The following is an 18,799-nucleotide window of genomic DNA, read 5'->3' as shown; positions in this document are numbered from 1 at the left end:
TAGTAGTAGTCTGGCTTCACATCGGGACTCAGAAATACATCCACCCCGGGTTCTGCGCCCTGGGACACTGCTGGGGCGGAAGGAAGGCGGCACCTCCATCCTATTTTCCAGATGGGGAAGCTGTTATTCCGACCACTCAGGCTTGTTTGCAAATACCAAAGCTGTCCACTCCACTCACATGGCTTTTTCTGGCTTTCAGTCCAAGCGAGCTATGTGCTCTTGAGCAAGTCACTTTTCCCCTGAGTACTTATTTGTCATAAAATTATAAAATGAAAAAAAAGGGCTCACAAATAAGAACGTTGTGTCAGTGGTGACATTTAAGCAGGAAGGCACTGAAGTGGAAGTCCTCTGAAGGCCAGGAGGTGCCACATTAATCTTCGGGTCTTTCTGGCCCAACTCAGTGCCTTGCTCGCAAAATACCCTACTCACTGCTAAGCGCCAGTCCGAAAAACGCAGCAACGTGCAGCAACGTGCAGCAACGTGCAGCAACGTGCAGCAACGTGCAGCAACGTGCAGCAACGTGCAGCAACGTGCAGCAACGTGCAGCAACGTGCAGCAACGTGCAGCATGCGGCTCATTGGGGCCTCGTGAGTGACCTATGGGGTAGTTGTGTTAAGTTCATTTCGCCCAGTCAGAGATGATGGGACCACCAAAGCCTGCATTAGATGCCAAGTTTTGAACCATTAAGGTCAAGGCATTTCTGTTTAATGCTTTCCAGATAACGCCAAATGCACCACGCTCTATTCCCTCCTCCAGGGCCCCAAGACATGGACCACAAAAAGCCTGAAATCTCTCCTTGGGCGTTTGTAACCCGAATTTGAGGTTGGATTATTTGCCTTCCAGCAGGCAAATCTTACTAGCAGCTCTTAAAGCTCAAGCAGTGTCTTTAATGTTCAAGACAGTCCATGGTGAGTGATCGATAAATATTAAATAATTGCCATGTAGTTGATGGATACAGAATACAAACACCTTGGGACTTTCCCAAAAACCCAGAAATTTATCTAATGCTTCCCTTCCAAACCTGATTCTCATCGAGTCCAGGTCAATTCATACCCATCCCAATTGTACAGGCTTAGAGGAAGATTAGTACATGACAACCAGCTCCCAGAAGAGAACAACAATAAACCCAGAAATCCAACAATAAACAATAAACCCTGATTTGTAGCATTTGCTGATTTCAGTGGTGTATAAATACTCTTTCCATGAACAATTTCCTTCTACCACTGTGATGTCAGTGAACAGAGTTGGAAAGAAATACCAGGGTCTAAGTGCACTGCTGAAGTATGTACCATGGGCCACGGGCGGTGATAAGCACATGCGTTTTCTCCTTAATCTTCATGAAACACAAGGTAGTTATTAATATCCTCATTTCACAGATAAATTCAGTCTTTTTAGTACATGTGCTGCTGAAGTGAGCACATAAATTCAGTTTTGTTGTTGTTTTTTTAATGCAAGTGGTAGAGCCAAGATTCTAAACCAGGCTAGTGGATAGCAAAGCCCCTGCCCTAAGACAGAGTTTTCCCATTTTTTGACGACCTACAGTAAGATGTATATTTGACATCAGGACCTGGGACATACCTACACACAAAACAATGGTTACTCTTACTACGTGTGACGTAATCCTTAATCTTCTATTTTCTTTATATGCAGGGAGCACTCCACAAAATGATTTTGTGACCCACAAATAGGATGAAACAGTCTGAAAAACACTGCTGAGGGTTGCTGCTACACAAAACCTGCTCACAGGTGGAGGTACCAGTGACCCACAGCATCTCCTAAGTGCCTGATCTGCCCACACATCTGCAGAGGCTCCAAGGAGCTCTTCGGGCCATCGGGCTCCTCTTGACCTTTCCCTGACCTTGACCTGACCTTTCCCACAGCACCTCAAGATGAACGCAAGGACTCTGCCATAAACAAGAATGAAATCTTACCATTTGAACAACATGGATGGACCTAGAGGATATTCTGCTAAGCGCAATAAGTCAGACTGAGAAAGACGAATACCACATGATCTCACTTATATGTGGAATCTAAAGAACAGAATAAATGAACAAACAAAACAAAAGTACTATAGATACAAAGAACAAACTGATGATTGCCAGATGGAAGGGGGTTTGGGTGAAACCCCCTTCCATCTAGGGGATGGGTGAAAAGGTGAAGGGATTAGGAAGTACCAGTTGGTAGTCATGGGGATGTGAAATACAGTACGGGGAATATAGTCAATGTTGTAAAGACTGTGTCAGATGGGTACTGGACTTATGAGGGAGATCGCTTCATAGATTATATAAAGGCCTAACCACTGTGCTGTACACCTGAATCTAATATAAACTATTATCGAATGTCAACTATAATTAAAATATATATGTACATATGTATATATGTACATATATATATATATATATATATATATGCATGGGATGTAAAGTACAGCATAAGAAATACAGCCAATAGTATTGTAATAGCTATGTATGGTGTCAGATGGGTAATAGAATTGGTGGGGTTATCACTTTGTGGGCGATGTAAATGTCATTCTGTTGTTTTGTACACCTGGAACTAATACAAAAAAGAAGATGAGTACAAGGAGCACACACTAGGAAGTAAAAGAGAAAGAGAAAGAGAAAGGGCAAGTGTTTCAGTAAACAAGGGAGTGGCATGGACACACCAAGAGATAATTCACCCACTCTACATTATTCACTGTGGTCTCTTCCCATTACAACATTCTCTCCTTGACCTCTTACCTCACTCAGAATTCCTCCCTCTCCTCTCTTTCCCAGCTTTGAAGGAGAACCTCACAGCTTAAAAACTGGAACAGAAAGATGTTGGTGTTCCCTACAGGGGAGCAGTATCCCAAGATGACCAGGAAATCTTAGCGAGGATGGTCTTCCAACACACACACCCTCCTCTGAGCCTCCTTTTTCTGATCTGTAAAATGGGGTTACCCACAGCACGCTCCTGTTGTGAGGGTGGATGGACATAGAAGTGCTTAGCACAGTGCCTGGCAGATCAATGCCCAGTGAGTGGCATAAGCGGTTATCTGGGTCTAAATGAACCACCTCGGAAGGACTGGGGTTGCACCTTCTGTTCATTTTCCTGGAAGCTAAATGGAAGGAAGACTTGTGTACATTTTGCTATTCACGAATGGCAAGGAATTTACACCTCATCTCAAGAGCACAGACTGTGTGCCACCGCTGTCTTAAGTGTTTTACTTCTATTTAAGCCTCACAGCAAGCCTAGCAGATAGGTATTATTGAGCTCATTTTGCAGAAGAGGAAAGAACACAGGTTATGTCACTTGCCCAACAAGGTCACACAGCCAGAGCTAAGTTTCAAACCATGGCCATCCAGCTTTACCACAATGGGGCATCAGCTGGGCAGGTCTTTGCATCCCATTGGACCAAGACCCAGTAAAGTCCTACTTGCCACCAGTGCTCCTTCCACGAGCATAGCTGGACCTCAGCCACATTAGCAAATTAGAAAGATTCACAGACTCTAAGCCCCTCCCTGCGGAGCTGAGGCAGCCTGCTATCAAATTTTCCTAGGACAGTGTTATCTTGCCTTCTACCTATCCAAAACCAGGCCCCATGAAAGCCCCGCCACATCCCAACTCTCTCTATCGGGGAGGCCTAATCACCAGAAGAATCCGCTTTGTGCCTGGCGCCAAGCTGTGTGTCTGCAAAATGTACTCCTCACCTCCAAATTAATGGTTAATGGCGGGGAGGAGCAGATATGTAACTAACAATTACAACGTAATGACTGTAAGGGCCGAGCTAGGCTGACTCCGGAGATGCTAGGGCAGAAGGGGGTTCCTAATGCCCAGCAGCTGTAGCTCAAAGGAGAATGCGTGCAAGAAGTGACTTTTCAGCAGAGACCCGGGGAACAAGGAGACACGCACAGGTAAGGGGAGGGGAGGGGAGTGATCGGGCAGAGAACAAGTGGGTGTCTGGGTCCGGAGGTGAGAGCATAGAGCACCAAGAGGTGAAGAGAAGTAAAAGGTGCTGGAGGGAGCATGGCCCTGGAGAGGCCCACCGGGACCAGGAGGGCAGGGCCCTGGAAGTCTTGTCTATACCTCAAAGGGCAATGGGAAAGCCAGGATTTTAAGCCAGGGAGTCACATGATTGGCTCTGCTCAGGCTGGAAGGGAAGAGGAGGAAGCTGGAAGCAAATGAGGAGGAGGTGGCTAGAATTGTGGGCAGGCGGCAACAGCAGGACAGAGGGGTGGAGGAATGAGAGATGGAGGGGGTAGAACCTCCAGGACTTGGGGATCTGACGGGATGTGGAGGGGTGAAGGAGAGGAAAGGGGTCACACGTGTCTGCCCAGCCTAAGGCTAGCTGGTGGTGCCTCTTACCAAGATGGGGAACCCAAGAGAGGTGTTTGGGAGCTTGGAGCCAAGCTTGGATAGGTGTTGGTGTGGGGGCAGGGAGAAGCGCCCACGTGCTCCAGGTCTCCCCGAGTTCCACTCCTTTGGTTCTTTACATCAACCTACTCTACTCACCCCATGCTTAAAACCCTTCAGTGGAATTAGAGGGTCACATCTTAAAACTCTCAAAAGGGATTGGGCAAAATAAACAAATAAATAACTGAAGAGTCAATCCTCGCAAATCCCTCAAATCTCCAATAAAATGTAGTGTGGGGACATACCTCCCTTCGGCAAGTCCAGGGAGGTCGATGTCTTCTCCGGCTTGGGGGCAGGAAGTAGTCTTGGTTTCTTCGTTTGAGGTGGGAGTGAAGACTGGCGTTTGGGGGCCATACTGTAAGGAAAGCCAGAGAACGAGACCCAAAGGAGGATGAACGTCAGGAAGGAGCTGAAAACTGACGCTGCCCCAGGTGACGGAGATTTAAGCCCGCCCTGGAGCCACAGGGCCTGGAGGCGATATTTACATGACAGTGGGACACACACCTTATCCCCCTCCCCCAGCCTCATCCCTTTCACCCATCCTCCAATCAAGATCAACTTCTTTTAGTTGCTCTCTGCATTTCTCTACCGGACCTTCTAGGTTCTGAGTGGGCGGGGAGGTATTTCCTTGTCTGTGCTCTCTAGGACCCTCCTAGTCTTGACTTGAAACACCAGCTGCCCAATCCCCAGTCTTTTCCTAAATTCCGTGGATCGTGCAGCCCCCATTGAGAAATTGTCCTCTTCTTTTTTCCTTTGGCCTCTAGAAAAACAAAACGTGACCTTGCCTCACCTCAGCCTGGAACATTCTTCAATTCCTCCACCCGCACCACCACGTCTGGCTCACTCCTTGCCAACCTCCAGGTCTCACCTTGGAGGGATAAATGAATACTGAAATAAAAGATTCCCACTCAAGAGTTACAAAGGAAAAGGGGAAAGCAGGTATCTTTGAGAAGACTTGGAGCAGCCATTCATTGTTCACTCATTTCAGAAAAGGATAGACGGTTAGGAGTTCGAAGAACCTGTAGAAGGCATCTTGTCTGGAAGTCACAAACCCCAGTGCCTCTTGGGCCCTGTCAGGTAATAGCTAAGTAAGGCAAGCAAGTGGAATTCCCAACAGCTAGTGGAAGGCAAGTTGGTACAACCATAGTTTTGAAATAAACCATAACCAGCCCCACGAGAGCACGTAGTCTTGTTAACTAACCTGTAATCCAATCCCCACCTTGCTTTCTCCCACCTTCTTGTGATTTTTCTTACATCCCCTCCTTAATTTCAAAGGCATAGAAGAAACTGTACAACTTATGCTCGGGAGCATTTGAGATCTTCCCCAACCTATGTCCTCAATTTGGCTCAAATAAACTCATAAAAAAAGTCGGAAAACTGTGCCAGCCCTACCAAAGCTGAACTGGTGCTGAGTTACTCTGTCACCCAGCAATTTTACTCCGGGCAATATCCCCAACCGAAATGCATACATTTGTACACTAATATGTGTGATCAGTGTGTGCAGGAATGTGTAAAACAGAGACATTCGTAATAGCCAAACTCTGGGAACAATACACACGTCTATCAACAATCAGATGAATGTTAGGAGATAGTGAGACAACAGAACACAATGAAACTATAGTGTCCCATGATGTGAATACAGCCGGCAAGCTCTACTGAGTGAAAGACACAAGACACCAAATAGGATAGGCAGTGAGATTTCATTTGTATAAAGTACAAAAACAGGCCAAACTCATCTATGCTGTTAGAAGTCCCCAGTGTGGTCACCCTTGCCTTTGGGCGGACGGTAGCTAGAAGGGGGCATTAGGGGCCACTGGAGCCCTAGTGAGGCTGGTTTCTGGATCTGGGACTTGCTACATCTGTGTGATTTTTGAACCAGATCTTTGGTTTTTCCAAAGAAATCAGAGATACACAATTTGATGTGAAATCTCTGGATTTTTAAAACTTAGCAACTAATTACACACTTTAAAAACATACTCGTATGTTTATATACTCCTATGACCACAAGTAAAACATGTAGTCAGGCCACTTTCAGCCTATGGGCCACGAGTTTGCACCCGCTGCGATAGTACAGTAATTTTCCTTTCCTTTATTTTTTTTCTGTTTGTTTTTCCCCATTAATTACTCTCTTAACAAAATAAATCTCAGGCATAAGTCAATGGTGTCAACACTGGTAAAAAGCTGAGCTCTCTCTGGGGGAGGCCCCACCATCACCTCTTGTTCCCTTCCATTTCTCCCTTCTTTCTCAGTTTCTGAGGGATTTGGGGCTCCTTCTAAGACATTTTGAAAGTCACGGTGTCTTGGTTTCACAGATGAACAAGCTGAGACTTGAGAGAAGTGATTTGCCTCAGGTCATGAGGAAAATAACTGAGCTATAGCTGGAACCAAGATTGTGGGGTCACCATTTGACCCGCCTAAGTCTCAGTGTTTACATCTGTAAAATGGATGATAATAATACCTGCCTATTTTGTTTTAGGATTTTTCATTTGAGGACAAAAGGGTCATCTTTTCTCTGCTTTTACCCCCAAAATTGTCCAAAAACAGTATAGGAAACAAAAATGAAAACTCTCATGTTGAAACTGGGAGTCAGCTAAGCCCCAAACCACAGAATGAATAGGTGTCTGGACAGCCACAGCAGTCCAGGAGGAACAGGATGTGTGCAGGAAGAGAGGGCAGATGCCCTGGCTACAGATTTCTGGGCGTATCAGCAAAGGACACTTCTGGAAGCAGAGGGACAAACCCCAAATCCCTTGCTTGCAGCAGCCAGAACAGGGTGCTCCGACGTGACGCTGTACTGGGTCAGGTTGGTTCCCAGAAAGAAGAGGTTAAGTGAGGACTAGTCCAGAGGAGCTTCATAAAACAAATAACAAATTAGAACTACCTTGAGATACTCCCTTTTAAATATATATATATGTATATATATATATATATATGTATATATATATATATATATATATATATATATATATATATTTTTTTTTTTTTTTTTTTTTTTTTTTTCAACTCACCAACCTGAGATGCAAAAGTTTGGAAACACCCGACCTGGGAGAGAATGTGAGGAAAGGTCCTCCCCCACAACCTAAATGGATACAACCGTGTTGGAGGGCAATTTAGCCATAAGAATATCCATCAAAAGAACAAAAACACATACCCTTGACCCAGAAGTTCTCCTAATAAGAATGTATCCTACTAATTAGTTGCTCCACTGTGAGATGGTACCTGTACAAGGCAATTCATTGCAACATTGTAAAAGCAAAAGATTGGAAACAACTTAACACCTTCTTTAGATGTCTGGATTACTCTGCAACCAACAAAACAAGTAGGGAACCAGAGCTATGGTGAAATAAAGGGGGGGAAAAATCAAAGTCCTAAACCAAGTGCTTAGTATGTTACCATTTGTATGAAGGGGGTGGGGTTAGAAAAAAATACACATTCACTTATTTGCCTGTATACCTAGAACCCAGAACTTAACAGAAGGACTCCATAAAACTGATAACTCGGCCATCCCTGGGGAGAGGACTGGGTGATGAGAAATGAGAGGATAACGATTCCAGGGAGGTGTTTCACTCTTCACCCAGTTGTACATTTTGAGTTTTGAACCTTATGGGTATATTACATTCAAAAACAAAATTACCTGAGCTCCAGTACTTAGAATCACGTAGCTTACCTAAGTACAACACCCACTTGGCACATGTCAGCTTAAATTCAAACATACCAGACCCCACCTTTCCTTTCCTCTACAGTTTCCAAAATTTTAACTTCCTGGATTCCCAGAGGTGTTACTAGGCAACTGTGCAACTCTGCTCCATTCCAGAACCTGCTGCAAGCAAGGTGGGGGCAAGGCAAATGCCTCCCTCCACCCCACCCAAAAGTTGACAGACTCAGGATGTTCTGTAATCCTGAGGCCAGGCTCCCTCTGGGAACCAGAAGTTTCCAAAACATCCAAAGCACCGTATTATTTAGTTAACTGTGTGTACTGCAGTACAGTTATAAATAGCTAGCATTTATTGAGCATTAGCTTCATGAGACACATTCACTGAGCATTATTCTTTTGATCCCACCCATCAACCTTTTCAGGATAGTATTATGTCCTTATTTTACAGTTGGGAGAATCGAACCAAATGAAGAATGCCCCAAACTCAAAGGATAGAAGAGTCGGGATTTGAACCTGTGTCTTTCCTACTCCCCTGCACCACTTTTGGCCTTAATGTGATACGGAAGGGTTGCTACCCAGTACCTGACTGCCAGGTGAGCCGAGAACACACCCACACTTGTCTCTGCCTCTTCTAGAACCCCAGGAGATTGCCTCTGGCCAGCTCCTGGTAGATTTCTTCTACACTTCTCAGCACAGAGGAAGTACTAGGATTAAGACAACCTTTGTCTTAATTGGGTGCCAGATCCCTAAGTTCACTCGGTTCCTTTTTCATTGCCCCCACACTGTGCTCTGGCTCCTTAGTGGTCATTAAAAAGTTATAATATCATATTTTAATTAAAATTTAGAAAATTAAAATAAGGCTAAAAAGGTTATACAGGTATCCCACCATCATGAAATAGAAAGTACTAGGGTAGCTGGTTAGCTCGGTTGGTTAGAGCGCGGTGCTCTTAACAAGATTCCCGGTTCTATCCCCACATGGGCCACTGTGAGCTGCACCCTCCACAACTAGATTAAAACAACTGCTTGACTTGGAGCTGATAGGTCCTGTAAAAACACACTTAAAATAAAAATTAAAATAAAACAGAAAGAAAGAAAGAAATAGCAAGTACTAATATAACCAACCTACATGACCAACATAATATAACCTGTGTATCACAGAACATGTATTCATGTACATTTAAAACACGGGGATTATAATACAAAACTGGTTTGTAGTATACTTTTTCCCATTAACAATTTTCTTTCAATATCTTTTCATGCTATTAGATAGTCTCCCGTGACATTTTTCATTGCTGTGTTGTTTTCTGTTGAGTAAATGTGTTATAATTTAACGAAACCTCGACAAGGGCAATTTAAGATGTTCCTACTAATTCATCGTTAGAAGCAAGTTGTGATGAACGTCTTAGCAACTAAAGCTTGGCACACATACATAACTATTGCCTTAGAATACATTCCTAGAAGCACAATTGTTGAGCGGAAAAAAAGTATGTAAAGTAATAAGTGTTTTTAACATGTTGCCCAATTGTCCAGGTGCTCTCCTGCCATGTTTGTGTATTTCACTGAACATTGCCTCGTTCTTGGAACTTCCTACTTGGTAGGTGGAAATTTTTATATTGGAGTTGGTATTACTAGTGAGTTAAACGTTTTTCATGTGCTTCTTGTCTGATGGTATTTATTCTTTTGTAAATTGCCCATTCCTGTCAATTTGCCCTATTTCTTATTGAGATGTTTCTCTTTTTTTTGTCAGTTTATAAGTGTATTTTACATATTAAACATATAAGCCGTCTCTCTTATATATTGTAAAATATTTTTCCCTAGGTTGTCATTTGCTTCTCATTGTCTTTTTTTTTTTTATTAATTTTATTGGGGTGACAATTGTTAGTAAATTTACATAGATTTCAGGTGTACAATTCTGTATTACATCGTCTATAAATCCCATTGTGTGTTCACCACCCAGAGTCAGTTCTCCTTCCATCACCATATATTTGATCCCCTTTACCCTCATCACCCACCCCCCACCCCCTTACCCTCTGGTAACCACTAAATTATTGTCTGAGTCTATGAGTTTTTGTTTCTCATTTATTTGTCTTGTTCTTTTTGGTTTATATACCACATATCAGTGAAATCATAGGGTTCTCTGATTTTTCTGTCTGACTTATTTCACTTAGCATTATACTCTCAAGATCCATCCATGTTGTCACAAATGCTCCTATATCATCTTTCCTTAACGCTGAATAGTATTCCATTGTGTATATGTACCACAACTTCTTTATCCATTCATCTATCGAAGGACATTTTGATTGTTTCCATGTCTTGGCCACCGTAAACAAAGCTGCAATGAACATTGGCGTACACGTGTCTCTATAGAGAAATGCTTTTATATTTTTGGGGTAGATACCCAGGAGAGCGATTGCTGGGTCATATGGTAATTCTATTCGTAATTTCTTGAGGAACCTCCACACTGCCTTCCATAGCGGCTGCACCAGTCTGCATTCCCACCAACAGTGTATGAGAGTTCCTTTTTCTCCACAGCCTCTCCAACACTTGTTACTATTTGTCTTGTTGATGAAAGCCATTCTGACTGGGGTGAGGTGATATCTCATTGTGGTTTTCATTTGCATTTCTCTGATGATTAGCGATGTTGAGCATTTTTTCATATGTCTATTTGCCATTTGTATATCCTCTTTGGAGAAATGTCTCTTCAGGTCCTCTGTCCATTTTTCAATTGGGTTGTTTGTTTTTTTGTTGTTGAGTTTCATGAGTTCCTTGTATATTTTGGATATTAGCCCCTTATCAGAGGAACTGTTTGCGAAAATCTTCTCCCATTCAGTTGGTTGCCTCATTATTTTGTCAATAGTTTCTTTTGCTGTGCAGAAGCTTTTCAGTTTCATATAATCCCATTTGTTTATTTTAGTTTTTACTTCCATTGCCTTTGGGGTCAAATTCATAAAATGCTCTTTGAACCCAAGGTCCATAAGTTTAGTACCTATGTTTTCTTCAATGCAGTTTATTGTGTCAGGTCTTATGCTTAAGTCTTTGATCCATTTTGAATTAATTTTGGTACATGGTGACAGATAGCAGTCCAGTTTCATTCTTTTGCACGTAGCTATCCAATTCTGCCAGCACCATTTATTGAAGAGGCTGTCTTTCCTCCATTGTATGTTTTTAGCTTCTTTGTCAAAAACTATCTGTCCATATTTATGTGGTTTTATTTCTGGGTTCTCAATTCTATTTCATTGGTCTATGTGTCTGTTTTTCCGCCAATACCAAGCTGTTTTGATTATTGTAGCCCTGTAGTACAAGGAAAAATCAGGGAGTGTGATACCTCCAGTATTGTTCTTTTTTTTAATATTGCTTTGGCTATTCGGGGTCTTTAGTGGTTCCAAACAAATCTGATGATTTTTTGTTCTATTTCTTTAAAAAATGCCATTGGGATTTTAATGGGGATTGCATTAAATCTGTATATGGCTTTGGGTAATATGGCCATTTTAACTATGTTGATTCTTCCAATCCATGAGCACGGAATGTCTTTCCATTTCTTTGTGTCTTCTTCAATTTCTTTCTCATTGTCTTTTTAGTGATATTTTAATTTTGGAAAAGACTCACTAAAGTATTTTATTTTTCTTATTATGTAGTTGCCCTTGATCTTTTGTTTTTTTCTTTCTTTTTTCTTTTTCTTTTTTAAATGTATGTTTTCTGCCTTTGGTGATGCTTAGAGAGAACTCCTCCATCCCAAGATGGTATAAATACTCACCCCTTTTTTTCTTCTAGTATTGGTATATCTTCCTTTTTAACATTACAAGTTATAACCTATCTGAATTAATTCTGGAGTGCAATGTGAGGCAGGGATAAAATTAGACTTTTTTTCCAAATGATTGGTCAGTTGATCCAACAAACTTTTTGATTCAATACATATTAAGTCTTTGTGTGAAATTTCCAGTTAAAAGTGATGGCAAGGGCCAGCCCGGTGGCTCAGGTAGTTGGGGCTCCGTGCTCCTAACGCCGAAAGCTGCTGGTTCGATTTCCATATGGGCCAGTGGGCTCCCAACCACAAGGTTGCCGGTTTGACTCCCACCAGGGGTGGTGGGCTGTACCCCCTGCAACTAACAACGGCAACTGGACCTGGAGCTGAGCTGTGCCCTCCACAACTACGATTGAAAGGACAACAATTGACTTGGAAAAAATCCTGGAAGTATGCACTGTTCCCCCAATAAAGTCCTGTTCCCCTTCCCCAATAAAATTTAAAAAAAAAATAAAAAAAGTGATGGCAAATGTAAGCATGGGTGGAACATGAGCCATCTCTCATTGAATAACTTTGAGGTTCATAAGGTTTAATTTTACCCAAATAACTGTTTACATATCACATTTTTTTTTCAGACTAGAACTGGTGCTGCAATTCATAACATTGACAAAAGAAATACTGGAATTGACATATTTAAAAGAAAATTTGTTTACATACAACCATATTCAATCAGTCAAGATCTATTGAGTGTTTAATATATGCCAGACAGCAGTGATGATTACAAGTTCTTTGAACAAAATACAGACAAGGTAAGGTCTCCCTAATAAGCTGGCATTTGGGCAGAGACCTCCAGGAAGTGGGGGGGAAGGCATTGTGACCATCAGGGGAAGAACATTCTAGACAGAGAAACAGGAAGGTCAAAGTCCTTAGGCAGAAGCATGTTTTAGGAGAAGCAAAGAGGTGAAGTTGTTACAATGGGATAAATAAATAATTGGAGAGAGTTGTTGGACTTATCATGGTGATCGCTTCTTTAGCATAGGGAATAAAATCAATAATGTGAGACTAATTCTGTATAGTGCTAGGTGGGTACTGTTGAATAACTATGATGTACACCTGAAACTAATATAATATTATATGTTAGCTGTATTTTAGAAAAAAAAAATCTAAAAAGTAAATAATAATAATAATTGGAGAGGAGCTCAGAGAGTGTTGGAGGCTCAGGTCTTGTAGGACCTGAGGGCTATGATAGGGTCTAGACTTTTCTACATTGGTCATACAAAATTCAAAGCTGATTAAAATATGCCCATGTCCTGAATGATATCATAGTCCATGGCAAAAACTGTAATAGGTGTGGACAAAATTCAATAGGACTAGAGAAAACAGAACAAATAATTCTACTGGCAGAAATCAGAGAAGGTGAAGTTTAAGCTAGGTCAGTCAGAATGAATAAATGGTCTGGGATTTCTTTTGGGGGTGATAAAAATGTTCTAAAATTGATTGTGGTACCGGTTGCACAATTCTGTGAATACACTAAAAATCATTGAATTGTGTATTTTAAACAGCTGAATGATATGGGACATAAAATATATCTCAAGTAAGTTGTTAGAGTTAAATCAAAAGAAAGAATAAGTTGGCGTCCCAAGTAGAATGGATGTACATTTTAGATACAAGGAAGTGTTGGTCAGGCAGGAGTATTTGTGAGGAATTTTCTCTTTAAGAGATGAGAATTCCCTTGTTCTGAGACTTTGAAAATTGAAAGGAATTAACAGCTTAGCCTCTTATGGAGTGGATACTCTGTGTAACTAGGCACTGAGCTAGGTCTTAGGACTACAAAAATGAAAATGATATGCCCTTCATTCAAATCTCATAGACTAGTGGAGTGTGTGTGCTTACAGGGATATGAAGGCAACACCATTTATTTAACAATGTATTCTATTGTACTCTGAATTATCACCTTTGACATATATTAAAACACATACTTATCAAATATATGGCGATGGGAGGAGAACTGACTCTGGGTGGTGAACACACAATGGGATTTATAGATGATGTAATACAGAATTGTTCACCTGAAATCTATGTAACTTTACTAAGAATTGTCACCCCAATAAACTTTAATTAAAAAAACAAAAACAAAAACAACACATACACTTAAGCTTGTTTCTGTACTTACTATGCAGTTGGATTAACATCTATGACTATTTCAGTATCAGTTCCACATTATATTATTTTACTTGGACTACTCCTCTTTCTCTCTCTCTCTCTCTCTTTTAACATTTTCACGTAGGTATAATTCACATGCTATACATTTCACTCACTTTAAATGTACAATTCAATGGTTGTTAGTAAATTTACAAAGCTGTACAATCATCACCACAATCTGATTTTAGAACATTCCATAACTCCCCCCCAAAACCTCATGCTCATTCCTACTGCCAGCCCCAGACAACCACTAATCTACTTTTTGTCTCTACAAATTTGCCTTTTCTGGACATTCCATATAAATAGAATCATGCATGTCATCTTTTACATCTGGCTTTACTTTATCTATGTCTTAATATATAGTGGGACCTGGCTTCTTTCATCATTCTTCAATTCCAGGAAATTTATTGGGCATTCTTATGAGTTTATTCTTCCAACTTAACTGGAACAAAAGTCATGTTCACAACCCATTTTATAGATCGAAAGAGATCACTCTGCTAAGTCCCAACATAATCATTTATAGTCATGTGCCGCTCAACGACAGGGCTACGTTCTGAGAAATGCGTCATTAGGCGATTTTGTTGTGCGAACATCACAGAGTATAAACCTAGATGGTACAGCCTGCCGCACACCTAGGCTGTATGGTACAGCCTAGCTTTCCTTGGCTACAAGCCTGTACAAGCATGTTACTGTACTGAACATTGTAGGTAATTGTAACACAATGGTAAGTATTTATGTATCTAATCATATCTAAACATAGAAAAGGTACAGTAAAAATATGGTAGAAAAGATAAAAAATGGTCCACCCGTATTACATCAGGCACTTACCCTAAGTGGAGCTCATAGGACTGGAAGTTGCTCTGGGTGAGTCAGTGAGTGGGCCGAGGACGTCACTGGTCCCTACTGTAGACTTTATGAACACTGCACTCTTAGACTACACTAAATCTATAAAACAACATGTGATTAAATCAAGCGCAAGAGAAAATTATGCAATCGAGACACGTAAACACGAGATGTACATGACTGCTGGCGTTAACACGGCACCTTGATTTGCAGAAACCTTTTTTTTTAATAAATAGAAAGAGTACACCCTAAAATAATGATTAAAAGTATAGTGCAGTAAATACATAAACCAGTAACACAGTCATTTATTATCACTATCGTCTTATGTACTGTACAGAAGTGTATGAGCTATATTTTTATAGAACCAGCAGCACAAGCATCACCATCATTGATTTAAACGTCCTGATGTGGCTGGCGCATGACTGTATTTTGTCTCTGGATAAATCATGATTCTAAAAATCAAATCCATCTTCAAGGGACAGACGATATTTTTATTTTTAAGGGCTATCAGATTAAAAAAAATAATTCCATAAGTTATCACACAGAGTGACACTGTAGTCCCAGAATAAATACATCATGACCTTACAAGGTAACTGATTGAAGGGCACTTCATGTGTAAGTCTGGTTTGCTTCTTAAACACAAAATGAATGTATATACTTAGCCGCGTGGCAACTCAGTCTTCCCTTCCCAACGTCAGTTGTTATCTGTATAATGGGCACCTTAACACCTACATCTTATAATCCTGAATACCCACTTGCTTTATCTCCACTCTCCATCTGTAGGGTCCCACAAGCCCCAAGCACAAAAAGTGTGTGCAGAGCAGGCATTTTAACCATGGCTACTGTTTATTCTTTCAGGTGTCAGATGCTCTTAATTGTCACAATGACCAGGTGCAAAAAGTATTTTTATCACCCCACTTTCTGTATATTCGTTCAAGGTGGGTACACATTTATTGAGGACCTACCCTGGGTAAGCACTGGCACAAATCAACTTGAGGCCAAGGAGACAATGGAACCAGTGCATGGCAGCGTGGGAATTACACCACAAAGCAGGAAACGGTGAACGTGTAATACCGAGTTGAGAAAGCAGTCAAGAAGGCAGCCAACCAGTGTTGTAAAGGAGAATAATGAGGACAGCCTTTTTTTTTTAAATCAGGACTTCTGAGAAGGTCAGTCTAAGAAGACTCAATCTCAGGCTTAAACAATAAAAAGGAGCTTATGCCCCGCAGAGCTGGGAGACAAGTATTCCAAGTGGAGGAAACTGAGGCACAGAGAGGGGCAGGAAGGGCCTGAGGTCACACAGCGACTGCATAGGAGAGCCAAGATTTGAAACCCTAATGCCAGATGCCAAAATCCCCTCCACAACATTCTAATAAGCAGTCATTAATTGGCGTAGTGTGGGGCTCGCACATAGCTGGTCCTAAGAAAAACCGCTCTTGCTTGATCCTCGTTGGAGAGATGGCTGCCCAAGACTGATGCTCAACCTACAGTCAGGCTTGTGAGTACAGGAGAAGGATTTATCATCCTGGGCTCCAGCTGGGAAAGGGGGCGGGAGTTTCATCCCATTGTCCTTCCCTTCCTTCCCGCTCTCTAATTCCAGCTCTGACAAAACTCTTTCAAAGAGTTCATTAAGGCTCCTTTGTCTTCAGTCCACCTTGGAGCTGGGGCCTTTCTGGGTGGGGGTGGGTTACGGCCTGAGCTGGGTGGAGGCACAGGCCCAGGGGCAGAGGGTGGGCTGGTAGGCAGAGAACCTTGGGGCCTGGAGGGATTGAATTAACCTCTCAAATGTTACCTCTTCCTAGAGTACCCCTTCCCCTGCTTTATTTTTCTTCCCGTCCTTGGCTCATAGTAGGCACTCAATATTTGTTGAATAAAACAGTTATTTGTGCCTTTCTATGTGAAAGCCATGGGGTTGGGCTTTTAACTCCCCTTCCTTCCCACCCTGCTCTCCCCAGTGGTGACCACATCCTTGTTGTAACAACCAAGCATCTTACAAGTACTTTTCACCCTGTAATTATGTGTACAGTATCAATGCTCAGAGTGTAAATTCTAAGAAAGCAGGATTGCTTGGTGGCGTGGCCCTGCTTCCAAGCACAACATCTGACCCACAGGAGGTGCAGGAAAATCATTTGCTGGGTGAGTGAATAAATGAATGGATGAGTGAGTGAATGAATGCATGAATGAATGAGGGCTGAGCTGGAAAGCCTGCCTGCTTGACTTTGAGGTAATGCCTCCTGCCCAGAGCTGCATGGGATTTTCCCTTCCAAGCAGCTCGTATTTCACTGGTACCGCCTTTACTCTAAATAGTTCTGGAATTCTTAAGTGGGTCTTAAACTTCAGAGCACAAAGAGATGGCCAGGGCAACCCCAGAGCCCACCTTACAGCTAATGAGTGAATTGTGCTATCCTGGGCTAATGGAACCTCGATACTAGTCCCAGCTCACTGTCCACTCTGCTGCCAGACATCTTCTAAATATGTAAATCCAATTAAGTCACTCCCCAACTGAAAACCCATCAGCGGTTTCCTGGTGCCCCAGTGATAAAGTCCAAACTCCTTGTCCCTTTAGTCCCGTTAGTACACAGTGTGATCTGGCCCTGTCCCCTTGGTGTATCAGGCACCAGGTTCTCTCTCGCCTTGGGGACTTCTACATGGTGCTGTTTCTTCTACCTGGAAGACTCTCCCCTCTCTTCCCACTCCTATACTTGCCTTGAGGTTGTCCTTGCCAGGCTGATTTTCTTCAGACCTCAGCCTAGAAGCCCTCCCGTCCCTCCTGATCCCCAACTGCACGCACGAGGGCTGTCTGTTGGCCCCACATCCTTGTCCATCACCCACAGCCAACTCTCAGGGTATTACAACTGGCTCTCTGGTGCAGCTGTAAGCTCATTAAGGGCAGAAACCATCGCAGTCCCCAGAACCTAGCACAGTGCCTGGCTCATAATTGGTGGCAACTTGGGGAAGGCAGCACTTATGTCGATGGCCAACCATTTTGTGTGTGTGTGTGTGTGTGTGTGTGTGTGTGTGTGTGTGTGTGTGTGTGTTAGAACCTACCCTAAGGCATGGTGCTACTCAGGACCAATCTTTCTCATCTTTTAAGGCTCAGTCTCCCTTTGTATGGTCTCCCTGACACCCTGGTACTAGTAACAATGTTAATAATGAAGACTATTAAGTACTGATAAGGTACCCAGTGCTGCTCTGTATGCTTGCTCTCCAAGGGATAGCTCATTCAGTCATATTTCAACCCGATGAGATAGGCCTTAGAACCCTAATTTTGCAGACAAGAAAATTGAGGCACAGAGTGATTGAAAGAAAGGAGTGTGGGTTTTTGAATCTGGCAGTTCTGGGTTGTAATCTAACCTCCACCACTCACCAGCTATGCACAGAGTGGGGCAAGAAATGAAAGGGCTGCGAGTCTTCATTCTTTTCTACATCTGTGAACTGTGGGTTGCAATAATACCTGCCCTACCAGGATGTTGTGGGGATTCATGCAAAGAGCTTAGCACATGCTGAGAACTCCATACACCAGAAAGTGTAACAATATATTACAGTTACTTTTTTCATCTTTGGGGGTATAAACATTCAAAAGTTAAGTTGTTTACTAAATAGAATTGAATGCTCATAAAATAATTGCTGCCAGGGTTTTAAAAAGGGGATGCCTTCTAGGGAATATAGTCAATAATATTGTAATAACTATGTAGGATGCCAGACTTATAGCCGATCACTTCCTAAGTTATATAAATGTCTAACCACTGCGCTATATACTTGAAACTAATATAATATTGAATGTCAATTATAATTAAAAGAAAGAAAGGCTGGAAAACAATGGGGATGGCTTCTTTTTTGACTCTTTTCAGGAGCCTCCTTAAATGCAGTTGACCGTTCATTGAATACACATTGAATACACATTGTGCAGTGAGAAGTAGAAGTAGGAAGCAGGAGGCTTCCTGGGAATGGCCTGATAGGCAGGG

The sequence above is a fragment of the Rhinolophus hipposideros genome (assembly GCF_964194185.1).
Source record: "Rhinolophus hipposideros genome assembly, chromosome: 11".
Lineage (NCBI taxonomy): Eukaryota > Metazoa > Chordata > Mammalia > Chiroptera > Rhinolophidae > Rhinolophus > Rhinolophus hipposideros.
The sequence above is the reverse complement of the archived record's forward strand: the minus strand, read 5'-3'. Positions refer to the sequence as shown.